The sequence below is a fragment of the Thamnophis sirtalis genome, unplaced genomic scaffold, assembly GCF_051295495.1.
Source record: "Thamnophis sirtalis isolate CommonGarterSnake01/CBP01778 unplaced genomic scaffold, rThaSir2_p1.2 scaffold_4, whole genome shotgun sequence".
In the NCBI taxonomy this organism is placed as follows: Eukaryota; Metazoa; Chordata; class Lepidosauria; order Squamata; family Natricidae; genus Thamnophis; species Thamnophis sirtalis.
In genome coordinates, this window is record NW_028261384.1 from 64,552,455 (window position 1) to 64,564,915 (window position 12,461).

At 41.4% G+C, this 12,461-nt stretch overlaps 1 protein-coding gene across 1 annotated transcript in view; it reads right to left on the reverse strand.

The window, feature by feature from the left end:
* PDE1C (phosphodiesterase 1C) overlaps positions 1–12,461 on the reverse strand; it is a 477,912-nt gene that overhangs the window by 60,263 nt on the left and 405,188 nt on the right. The gene's annotated exons all lie outside the window — the stretch shown is intronic.

Below are 12,461 nucleotides of genomic sequence, written 5' to 3' on the forward strand. Positions count from 1 at the left end.
GGCTTGACTTTCAGAAACCAATCCCCCACTGTAGGGATGGGGAACTGATTAGGTGGTTCCACCCCAGGTGCCTGATGGACCCTATGGGATTTGGATTCGGACAGAGCTGGACTCCAATTGCATGGTACCAGCCAAGGTACCGGGGGAAGGTCTTGAGCATACTTTATGGATTGAGTTTCAACTTGCTTCTCCTGAGGAAGTGGACAAGGCCATGGGAGCGGTGAGTGCCTCCACTTGTATACTGGACCCGTGCCCCTCCTGGCTGGTCTCGACCAGTAGGGAGGTGACACGCGGCTGGATGATAGTTAACACCTCTCACCGGGAGGGAATTTTCCCGTTCCTCCTAAAGGACGTGGTGGTAAGACCCCTCCTGAAGAAACCATTTCTGGACCCAGCCATTTTGAGCAACTATCATCCAGTCGCCAACCTTCCCTTTGTTGGGAAGGTTGTTGAGAAAGTGGTGGCCTCTCAACTCCGACGGTCCTTGGATAAAACCGATTATCTGGATCCCTTTCAGTCGGGCTTCAGGCCTGGTTATAGCACTGAAACTGCTTTGGTCACGCTGATCGATGATCTCTGGCAAGCCAGGGATAGGGGTCACCCCTCTATCCTTGTGCTCCTTGACCTCTCAGTGGCCTTCGATATCGACCATGGTATCCTTCTGCGACGGTTGCGGGAGGTGGGAGGCACCGTCCTTCGGTGGTTCTCCTCCTACCTCTCGGACAGGTCGCAGTTGGTGTTGGTCGGAGGGCAGAGGTCGACCCCAAGGCCCCTCAACTATGGGGTGCTGCAGGGTTCGGTCCTGTCCCCCCTCCTATTTAACATCTACATGAAGCCGCTGGGTGAGATCATACACCGGCACGGGATTAAGTACCACCAATATGCGGACGATACGCAGTTGTATCTGTCAGCCCCGTGCCAACTCAGCGAAGCAGTAGAAGTGATGTGCCAGTGCCTAGAGGCTGTTAGGGTCTGGATGGGAGCAAACAAGTTGGCACTCAATCCAGACAAGACCGAGTGGCTTCTGATGTTCCCTCACAAAGATTGGCCAAGTATTCCATCTCTCAGGCTGGGGGGTGAAATTATATGCCCCTCAGAGAGGGTCCGCAATTTGGGAGTCCTCCTGGATCCCCAGCTGACTTTAGAACACCATTTGTCGGCTGTGACCAGGTTCACCTGGTGCACCAATTGCAACCCTACCTGGATTGGGAGGCCCTTCAGACAGTCACTCATGCCCTTGTGACCTCAAGACTGGATTACTGTAATGCGCTCTACATGGGGCTGCCCTTGAAGAGTGTTTGAAGACTTCAGTTAGTCCAGAACGCAGCCGCATGAGCAATTGTGGGTGCACCCAGGTACACCCACATCACACCTATCCTCCGCGAGCTGCACTGGCTACCCATTAGTCTCCGGACCCGCTTCAAGGTGCTGGTCGTCACCTATAAAGCCCTACATGGCATCGGACCTGGGTATCTGAGAGACCGCCTCCTGCCGATTACCTCCCATAGACCGATTATATCTCACAGGTTAGGTCTCCTCCAGATTCCATCTGCCAGCCAATGTCGGCTGGCAACTCCCCGGGGGAGAGCCTTCTCTGTTGCAGCTCCATCCCTCTGGAATGACCTCCCCGTGGAGATCCGGACCCTTTCTACCCTCCTGGCCTTCCGCAAAGCCACCAAGTCCTGGCTGCTCCAGCAGGCCGGGAGGGATTGTGAAATATCCAGCCCCACGGTAACTGTGAATGTTGCGTATTTTAAAGTGTTGTTTTGTTTATTTATCCCCTTCCCTTGTTTATTGTAAGCCGCCCGGAGTCCTTCGGGAGTGGGCGGCATACAAGACCAATAAACTCAAACTCAAACTCTGGAGGACATTGACACTACCCAAACTTTTAAACAAGCTTTAACCACCGATGAATGGTTTTTGAGCCACAAAGACAGCTGTCTGCTGAAAGATAACCTAGCTTGGGTGGGAGGGAAGTTGTATTTTCCAGCCAGCCAAAGACTGTACTTAATGGAATGGTGCCACGACTCCAAACTAGCAGGACACTTTGGTTTTGTCAAACTTTACATCTAATTAAAAGGCAATTTTGGTGGCCATCACTAAAACAGGACATAGAGAGCTATGTAGCCAGCTGTCCAATTTGTGCGGCAGCCAAAAGATGCCAAGGCAAAATGCCAGAACTGTTACAGAAGGTAGCCAAGCCCTCAGCACCCTGAAAGGAGATAGCTATGGATTTTATTGTTGAAGTACCAGAAAGCACAGGGAATACTGTCATTTGGGTTGTAACAGACTTGTTTTCAAAATAGACACATTTTATACCATGCCAAAAGATCCCAACTGTCAAAAGTCTAGCCAGGTTATTCCTGATACACATTTATCACCTTCATGGAGCCCCACAGAGAATCATCTCTAAGAGTGGGGTCCAATTCAACTCAAAATTTTGGGAGGCATTCTTAAACTTACTGGACACCACCCAAGGACTGAGCTCCAGTCACCCTCCGTGCACCTATGGTCAAATCGAAAATCGGAACATGGTTCTAGAACAATACCTAAGATGTTTTATTAATTTTCAACAGGACAACTGGGTTGATCTTTTAGCTTTTGCAGAAGTGGCCTTCAATAACGCTGTGAACTCAAGCACGGAGTTCACCCCTTTTAGAGTAGCAACAGGCCAGGATTTCAGCCCCACGCCTGAACTACCCACAGAGAAACCCACCATCCCCGCACTAAAAGAATGGATAGACAACCTACAAAACACATGGCCAGTGGTTAGATTACAGGAAGCTAGAGAGGCTTTCAAAACTCAAGCTGACAACAAAAGAGTAGATTCCAAACCCTTCCATGTTGGAGATAGAGTATACCTATCGACAAAATTCCTGAAGTCGTTGCAACCATCAAAGAAATTAGGGCCACATTTCATCGGACCTTTCCCAATCATCAAAGTTATCAACCCAGTAAAAGTAGAATTATTCCTGCCAAAGACACTCAGGAAAGTCCATCTAGTGTTTCACATTAATTTATTCAAACGAGAAGTAATCTCACAACTCAGACCACATGCACCTACACCTTCTGTTCCTATCATGATAGAAGGCGAACAACATTTTAAAATTAAGTAAATCCTGGACTCTAGGACCCACAGGAGGAAAACCCAATACTTAGTTGCTTGGACGCATTTACCTTCAGTCCAAAATGAATGGGTAGAGAAACACCACCTTAGGGCCCCTGCCCTATTGAAAAAATTTCACTCCCAATACCCTAACAAACCTTGTTGAAATACTATGATGCAATTTCTTTTCCTATTTTTCCACAGGTGAATCTCTCCTTTTTCTAAAGAACAGCAGCATGTCAGATCCCTAAAAGTGATACTGCTATTCAATTGGGAGGAGGGGAGCCTCGGACTTAAATCATTAGCTACATCTGAAACAACTGAGTTTAACAACTTTACAAGTGGTTTCCTGTAACCAGGAGACTCAAGGTCCCAACATGTCTGGAGGGATGTTTGTGACAGCCATGTGGGATATATAACTTTGATGTCTAACTAGAGATAGCCATGGGAACGCGTGCTTTATTGACTCCCAGGGCAGAAGAGTTAAGGAAGCATCTTCAAACATGTATTGGTCAGAATCTGCTTTCGGACAAAAGGGAGGGGTCATTATCAACTTAATCCCATTTGCATGGCCTAAAGGTTTGCAGATGCTGCTTTACTTCTAATGGTCTCCATCCTGCTTGATTAAAAGTTCCTTTTGAAATAATCCGTTTCAAGAGTCTTTACTTTCTCAAGTTAGGAGAGGAGCCATTACACACTGATGGTTGATATGGGTTGCTGCCAGCATCTTAGGTTTTGACCAAGTATTTTCTTAAAATATATGATGGTACAAGTAGTGCAGTCTTTTGAAGTTCTGCTGGTGTTATTGCAGGAAGCTGTAATTTCTGGATGTACGTCTAACCATAATACAACTTCATTAATTGCATCTATAAAGAGAAAGGCAATAGGCTCCTTTTAATCCTAATCATTCCATTTTTTTTATAATAGCAGTTAGACTTATATACCGCTTCATAGGGCTTTCAGCCCTCTCTAAGCGGTTTACAGAGTCAGCATATCGCCCCCACAGTCTGGGTCCTCATTTCACCCACCTCGGAAGAATGGAAGGCTGAGTCAACCTTGAGCCGGTGAGATTAGAACCGCTGAACTGCAGATAACAGTCAGCTGAAGTGGCCTGCAGTACTGCACCCTAACCACTGCGCCACCTCGGCATTTGATTTACAAGATAAAAATAATCATCAAATACACTGTAGTATGAGATATTTTCTGTAATTTATATAAAAATTAGCCATTACAGAAATGCCAAACTATAATTTATCCTATAATAAATTATTTCTATTTCACAACAATAAAGCTGGGAATTATTATTCATTGCTTGCAAAGGAAATTGGGCACAATGTTATAGAAATAGCTAGCGAAACTGAAGCATTAAAATAGGTCTATGAATGCAAAATATAATTACCGTATAGTTCCACATAATCATCTTACTTAATTTAATTGCATGAAACACAAAGGCTATTTTTAGCGACTAAGACTCCTTGCTCATCTCAAAAATGGGAATAATCAACATAACAGTTCAGAACTGATAGCTTCTCTTGGATAAATGCTTATCTGTCAAACAAGAAACTCACTAATAGCCAATTTGGTCACTTCCCATCCCTTATATCAAAAGAAATCTGAAAGGGTAGAAATACTTATCCATCAGATGCTATAGTTACACTCATACACACCTAATGTGGGAACTTTTGGGTCAATATCATTCCAACTGTAATATTACAGGCAAATGAAAGTATGTTACTACTTAACATGTGATTCCAGGAATGTCATTTTACCCAAAATTATCAAAATAAATTCCCTAACGATGCATGAGAAGGATTGCACAACTCAAACATGCACATTATATTAGACTGGGTTTAAACACAGGGGCCAGAAGCATCCACATGAAGTAAATAAAGTGAAGATAGCTGATGTAATTGTGTAACTGAAGGCCTGTCCTTTCCTCCATGCATCAGCAGGCTAAAAAAGCAAGACAAAGGGGTTAATTTGATATATGGCAACTTCAGAACAAGATGAGAGTGACTGTATATTCCTATTATTATTTTCATGTAAAATTGAAAGTCGCTTTCACAATTTAAATTGTATTCTGTATATATGTATTTTAAATGTGTGTGTGTGTGTATGTGTGTGTATGTGTATGTGTGTGTGTGTGTGTGTTTTCTGAGGTTTTCGCGGGTGTTAGTATGTAGGTCTTTGGTTATTCGGGTTTTCTCCCACGTAAAATTGAAGGTGTCTTGGCGACGTTTCGACGAAGTCTCATTTGTCATCTTCAGGCTTCGTGCTTCCAGGAGCAATGTGAGATCTCGGCTGTTTCTTCCTTTTAACTGCCAGTGGGGGTTTGAGCTGATTGGGTGGGAGCTTGGACAAACCAACAGAAGAATAAGTATACGGATTGAAGAACACAAAAACGCAATCAGAAAAGAGGAACCAACTTCTTCCCTGGTCCAACACCTTAAAGCCACAGGCCATAAAATTGACTTTAAAAAGACCAGAACAGACTGAACATTTTAACAACAGAATAATCAGAGAAGCCATCGAGATAGAAAAACGCCCACACAGCATGAACAGGCAGGATGATACCTCCTACCTGCCAGCCATTTGGAAGCCTGCCCTTATTGATAAACAAGTCCCTAACATGATGAATGACACCAGGCCCACACTCAGAAGGACCAGAAGCCAGACTGCAACTGCACCATCAGCCACTTAAACCCCTCCTATCCTTACATGAAACACAAACCCCCAACCAATCAGAACACACCTCCACCCAATCAGAACACAGCCAAGCTCCTACCCAATCAGCTCAAACCCCCACTGGCAGTTAAAAGGAAGAAACAGCCAAGATCTCACATTGCTCCTGGAAGCACGAAGCCTGAAGATGACGAATGAGACTTTGTCGAAATGTCGCGAAGACACCTCCAATTTTACGCGGGAGAAAACCTGAATAACCAAATACACACACACACACACACACACACACACACACACATATATATATATGCTATATTTATGCTGATAAATAAATAAAGGGAGACTAGTATAGATCTATTTCAAGCTATTTAGCTCTCATCAGCTAGCCATACCCAAGTTTGAGAGCTAAATAGCTTGAAATAGATCTATACTAGTCTCCCTTTATTTATTTATCAGCATAAATATAGCAAATGTAACAAAAAGGCAACAGTAAAAAATATTGGGTTTCTGTCTGGATGGTCTCTTGTGACGAGCCTAATGACAGAGAGTGGAAGTGTGACCTTCCTCCCATACTTGGGCATACCAGGGGTTGTGACTTTAAGTATATATATATATATATATATATATATATATATATATATATATATATATATATATGTGTGTGTGTGTGTGTGTGTGTGTGTGTGTGTGTGTGTGTGTGTGTGTGTGTGTGTGTGTGTGTGTGTGTGTGTGTGTGTATGTATGTGTATATATATATATATATATATATATATATATATATATATATATATATATATATATATATATATATATATATATATATATATATATATATATATATATATATATATATATATATATCCAAATGAACATATCATGTTAAAATCTAGTGAAATTATTCGGGAAGTTAAAACCTGTGTACTATAGTTACAGTACTCAATTTCTTTTGTGACTTTTGTGACACCAGAATAGTTGAATAGTGCTTTTGAATATAGCATTGTCATTAATGTATTCAGGAAAGAGTGCAACTGTTGCCATTCCTGACTGATTCTGCTTCCTTTACATCTATAGATAAAGCTAGGTGAAGAATATTTAAATTGCAAATATATTTGATCAGTGTAATCTCATCCAGGATAGGCTACCCTTCCTTCAAACCTAATACTTTCAGATTACCAGAATAGCTAGCTACATATCTTTGTTCAATTTCCCAAGGAATCAGCTATTTCTCTTCTGTTTGTTTATGAGACAGTTCAATCTGTGACTAAAGCCAGCGGAATTATAGAATACTTGTAACAAAAGCAAGCTTTTTTTTTCAAAAGCTCAAATGGACCACATTTCCTTTTTTATTTCCTTCCTTGATATTGGAATGTTCTTCCAAATGGAAAGAGCAAATCATCTCCAGAATAAGAACAGAGAAAATTCAACCTTTCCTAAACTGATATATGAGATTCCATTCTAGGAAAAACCAGAATAGCCAAAGTTAACAGGACATCTATATCTGGAGAACAAGTTGGAGAAGGCTAATTTTAAAAAATAAAGAATAGAGGCAAAGCCTAACGCTGTCATTGGCAACTATAGATTTAAATTTTATTCTGTTAAAAACAGAGAGCAAAGAGCTCAATCTTGCTTAAAAATCTATTAAACACCTGCTATTTGCTTAGCATGTTCTGAAAGGCTGGGCTTTTGCCTGGCAAAGGGCAAAGATTAAAAACTGTTAATTGAATAATCAGCAGAAAGAGACATGGATGACAACAGCGATGAAAGTCTCTTATCAAATAAACCTGCTACAGCCTCAACCTGCTACAGCCTACAGACAGAAGGCTATGCATTTACATCTTCTAAGCCTCCCATTGAGTAATTAAAATTACATTCAATTTGGTCTGACTGATAAGGAAGCAGACTGGTTTTAGATATCACATTACACTAAGGTGACCAGACATCTCGCTTTTGGCGGGACAGTCACGATTTTTCAAAATTTGTCCCGTGTCCCGCTGCGTGTTCAAAAATTCCCGATTTAAAAAGGATGCTGTTAAAAAAGTTTTTATTTCTCTGAAGTGTCGTTCCCAATGTGGCCTTTAGAGGGCAGTGGTTTCCCTCCCTCCGCTCGGCTTTTAATGTATTTTAAAACAATCCTTTTAAAATAATCCTATATGCATAGGATTTTTTAAAATAGTTTTATTCTGTGTGGATTCTTTTTTTTAATTGTCTTAGACTATATTTTAAATAGTCAGAAATCATTGACACTGAATTTGCACTTTTAATAATCAGGAAGCACATACTGAGTTTCTTTAAAAAAAAATCAATAATTTGTTTCCTAGTATAATTTGATTGCTTATTAGTAACCTATGACTATTACTAAATGTTGTAGCTTATGATTCTTGATGAATGTATTTTTTTCTTTTATGTACACTGAGAGCCTATACACCAAAGACAAATTCCTTGTGTGTCCAGTCACACTTGGCTAATAAACTATTCTATTCTATTCTACTCTACTCTACTCTACTCTACTCTACTCTACTCTACTCTACTCTACTCTATTCATTTGTATTTCAATTCTAATAAGGAGTTTAGCTTCTCTCTCTTGAAAATGTAAGCTAGCATAAGGCATTATAATGCAAGCTAGCCTTAGCTTTCAAACAGTTCATTTAGTGACCAAAGTTACAATGGCATTGAAAAAAGTGACTGATGACCATTTTTCACACTTAGTGACCATTTTCACACTTAGCGACCGTTGCAGCATCCTCATGGTCACGTGATCAAAATTTTGATGTTTGGCAACAGTTACAATTTATATTTGTAAATTGTAGTTACATTACACTGATGGTTAAAAATTGTCTTTCATGGTACAATCTAACATTCACTGAAAACTTTATTATAAAAACAAAATATCAAACTGAAAAATATGAATAAAGTTATACTTCACTCTAAAGATATTTAAATCAAAATTTTATTTTGTGAGTTCAAGATTAATTTTTTTAATTACAGAATTTAACTTTGTCTGATTTTTGTAGATTTTAGACTACCAGAATTTGTGACCCTCAAATTTGTCTGTATTCCTGATACAATATTTCTCCTTTTGATTTGCAAAATATAACAAGTATCATAAATACTTGATAGAATGATTCAGCCTCTTTAACTGTTAAGCTAGTTAAAATAATGTCCAGCTATACACATGCAATACATACAATTTAATAAATCCCTGATTTGCATGTAAAGTTAGAGGAAGTATGCTATAACTCTACTTTGATAACATTTGTGATGTTGTTATTTTTATTATCCTACTGATATCTTACAGGCAAACTCTGTGTGGGGCATTTATTTATTTAATCATAGTAAACACCATACATAAGCAGATGACAAAAAGTGATGCAAAACTCTATCTCTGTCAAAATATCACCTGCAGGGTTGTAATGGGTGGAGATTGTGTTGTGATATTAGAATAGTATCCAAAAACCAAGAATTAGACATTAGCTACTGAAAGATGCTAAGGAAAAAGGAGATTTAGGTCTATCAGATATGAAATTGTATTTTGATGCATGCCGTTTGACTTGGACAAAACAATGGGTGTGCCTCCAGAATAACAGGTTACTTGAATAACAGGGCCATGAATTAATATTTGGATGGCATAGCTACATACGTTATGTTAAAGGCAAAATTAATCTTGATTTCAATAACCATCTTGTTATATGTGCCACACTAAGATAAATAAATATAAAACAAGGCTCTCTACAAAGTTGCCTCTTTGGGGATCACCATAGGAAGTCTTTTTAAGAAAAGAAATGGTGGCAAAGCCAGACTAGTTGACGTATGGTAAAATTTTATCTTTCAACTCTGGTGACCCATTAATAAAGCCAAGGAAAGAACTTGAATCAGAAAATTATGTATGCCACTGCTTTACCTATCAACAACTGAAACAAAGGTTTATCTGGATAAAAAAAAGTTATGGATTTGACTTTGTTAAAAATAAATTGGAAATTTCATTATGTGGCAATGATGAATATATTATTGCTAAAATCTATAAAATGTTATTGAAATTGAATCTGGAAAATGAATATCATATTTTTCACAGTATAAGACACTCCAAATTATAAGATGCACATAGCTTTTGGGGAGGAAAACAAGAAAAAAATCTGCCTCTGCCTCTCAGCAATTTGCCTCCTTGCAGCAAACAGTGTATTTCAGTTTCAATTTCAGCCAGGGCTACTAACTGGATTATTAAGTGCAGGGACAAGACTAATATGGGCACCCTCACCTACACATGGACATATGTTTCAGATTCAGTACAGCTTGATTAGCACAAGCAGCTGAATGTTGGTTGGATCAGCTGTTTCAGGCTGCCGGGATTGCCATTGCCTATTGTGCCTCCATGCACCCCATTTTCTACCCTGAAAGGGTGAAAAATAGGGCATGCCGAGGCTAAAAACAGCATGTGCAGAGGCTGAAAATGGGGGCACAGAGGTGGTAATAGGCTATGCAATCCCTGCAGCCTGAATAGCTGATCATCAGGAGGCCAATCCAACTGACAAGCAGCTGCATGGGCTAATCAGGCTGGTCTGAAATCAGACCTGACGAGAGGGGGGGGGTGCAGCCAGTACATTGTTCCAGGGCCCATGGTGCTCAAAGGAGCCCATGAAGGGAAATTTTAAAAAATAATTTTACAAAACCAAATTTTTAAAAAGAAAAAAACAATATTGGGTATATACTTCATACTATACTTTGTGTGTATAGCAAAACCACCTTGCAACCTTGTTTGCTGTAAGAAGGCAATTTGCTGGGAGGCAGAGGCCAAAAGGTGGAGGCCAGTGGGTGGACAATTTTCACCCTCTTTTAGGGTTAGGGTTTCCTCCCCACTGCTTTCCTATATACTTTGCATTTTCTACTTTATAACTATTTTAGTATTACACCTATCCTCCGCGAGCTGCACTGGCTACCTGTCGATCTCCGGGTACGCTTCAAGGTGCTACTTGTCACCCATAAAGCCCTTCATGGTAGTGGATCTGGGTACTTGAGAGACCGCCTACTGCCAATTACCTCCACGCAACCTATTAGATCTCACCGATTAGGCCTCCTCCGAGTTCCATCTGCCGGTGAGTGCCGACTGGCAACCACGCGGAGGAGAGCCTTCTCGGTAGCAGCTCCGACCCTATGGAACGATCTCCCCGTGGAGATTCGGACCCTCACCACCCTCCAGACCTTCCCCACAGCCCTCAGAATCTGGCTATCCCGTCAGGCCTGGGACTAAGATTGTAACCCGCCCGAATGGTATGAATGTTGTGTTTTTAATTATGTATTGTCTTATATGTCTAAAAGTTTGTCTTTCTCCCCCCTCCCCTTTTTAAGTTGTGAGCTGCCCTGAGTCCCCCCAGGGAAAAGGGTGGCATATAAATAAACTCAATACCAATACCAATACCAATTTTATTATAAAAAATGTTAACTGTGAAAAAAATCTCAGCTGGCTCCAGTTCCCTGTGCCTTAACACCTCTGGTATTTCTATAACTACTAATCTAATCTTTTACTGTTAGATTAGTTTATTCATGGTTTGAAAGTTTGTTCCATGAACTCTCATTGCATTGACATTTCTCTATTATTCTTTCAACCAAGGTGCTGAAAAGTTTTAGCACTTGTAAACTCCTTCCAGGTTGATATAGCAGAATGTCATCTTTGACAGCCCAAACAATGTGAGCAACATATATACCACATTTTTTTCACATCAGACACAAATCTGTTCATATATTATCAGTTTCAGACGAGGGGTGGGTTTCAAAACGTTTTACCAGTTTGGTGGGTATAGCTAAATGGGGGGGGGGTTGCATGTGACTGAGTGAGCATGGCCAACTTGACATCACTCTCACACACTCAGTCACATGATTGCCTCACCAAGCCATGCCCACCGAAATAGTGGTGAAAAGTTTTGAGGGGGAGGGGGCTCCAGCCTTGCTGGAGCTAAGGGAGCGCCTGCAAACTACCCAGTAAGAAAAAAGGTTTTGTCCTCCCTGGCCCAAAGTGCACTCTGCAGGCTTCAGCAGGGCTGGGGGAAGGCAAAAAACACCCCAGTTTGCAAAAAATGGCCCATTTTCTTTGCAAAAATGGGGGCACCCATCCCCCAGCCTTGCTGAAGTCTGCAGAGTGCCCCTGGCGGCTGGGGGAAGGTAAAAACACCTCCATTTTTGCAGCTTGTTTGCAAAGTGGCTCTCAAAGAGAATGAAGTGGGTGTGGCTCACCCAGAGCTGTTGCTTCTTCATAACAGCTAAGAACCTCTTCTGCCTGGGGCTCCAAGCTGCAGGGAGGGGGGGCAGCTGCAATGCCAGCAGCTTCAGGGGCTCCTTCCCTCAGTGGTTTGTTCTCTTGAAGAGCATCCGGCGACTTCAGCTAGTCCAAAATGCGGCCACGCGAGTGATTGTGGGTGCACCTCGGTTCGCCCACATAACACCTATACTCCGCGAGCTGCGCTGGCTACCTGTCGATCTCCGGGTGCACTTCAAGGTGCTACTTACCACTCATAAAGCCCTTCATGGTAGTGGATCTGCGTACTTGAGAGACCGCCTCCTGCCAATTACCTCCTTGCGACCAATAAGATCGCATAGATTAGGCCTCCTCCGAGTTCCATCTGCCAGTCAGTGTCGACTGGCAACCACACGGAGGAGAGCCTTTTCAGTAGTAGCTCCGACCCTT